Source organism: Meriones unguiculatus (assembly GCF_030254825.1).
Source record: "Meriones unguiculatus strain TT.TT164.6M chromosome Y unlocalized genomic scaffold, Bangor_MerUng_6.1 ChrY_unordered_Scaffold_32, whole genome shotgun sequence".
Lineage (NCBI taxonomy): Eukaryota > Metazoa > Chordata > Mammalia > Rodentia > Muridae > Meriones > Meriones unguiculatus.
Window position 1 is genome coordinate 5,391,085 of NW_026843711.1, and position 1,056 is coordinate 5,392,140.

The window sequence follows — 1,056 nt, forward strand, 5'->3', positions numbered from 1 at the left end:
TAAGACAGTTATGGATCTTAAAGACTGCTTTTTTACCATCCCCCTGCATCCACAGGGTAAAAGTGCTTTTTTTTAAGCCTGCCAGTAACAAACTTCAAAGGGCCTATGCCTTGCTTCCAATGGAAAGTTTTGCCCCAAGGCATGGCTAATAGTCCCACTCTGTGTCAAAAGTGTGTATCCCAGATTATTCATCCTTTTAGAACATTTTGGCCTTCTATTTATATAGTATGTTATATGGATGATATTCTTTTAGTTATACCTGATGGCTCACTACTGCTTAATTCTTGTCAAACCTTTCACAAAAATTAATAGATTATGGTTTACAACTTGCACTAGATAAAATTCAATTAAATGACAAATATTTTTATTTAGGAGTTGAGCTCCATTGTCAAAAAATTACTACACAGGAGGGGAGGGGCAAGATGGCGGCGCCGGGAGGACTCTCATTCTGAGCAGCAGCACAGCAGGATCAGCACAGTGAACAGCAATCAGAACTCTCGGCCATAAAACACAGTCATTGTGTTTCCCAGGTGAGAGGATACCCCACGGTGGGGGATTCAATCAGCTTTTAACTCACCCGGCTAAACCGCAGAAGAGATACTGGTTCCGCCAGAGGCTTGGCTGCCGGCCGCCAGCCCCAGCCCCAGCCCAGAGCCACAAGCCAGTGTCTCTGGTCACGGTCCCAGACTGAACCTTGGGCACCACACTATGAGAGACTGGAATTTTCAGTCGAGAGATAACCCCAGGGTACAGGAAACGATTGGGACCGGCCTTAGGTCACCCAGACATCCCCTGGAAAAGACTCGGGTGGGTTCCACGGGCACCCCAGGAGCCAGCCCGGAGCCAGAGCCAGGGACCCAGGTTCCGGCACAGAGCCCTGCCTGCCTGCGCGCCTGATTCGCCGCCAGAGATAGAAACGGCGGGTCTGATCTCAGAGCACTCAGCTCACCCCCAACCTGAAAAGGTCCCCAGAAAATTACCCACCTTAGGGAGCCACTCAGACTCCCAAAAGCCACAAAGGCAGACACAGGCAGTTTCTGCGCACCAGACAGCTGG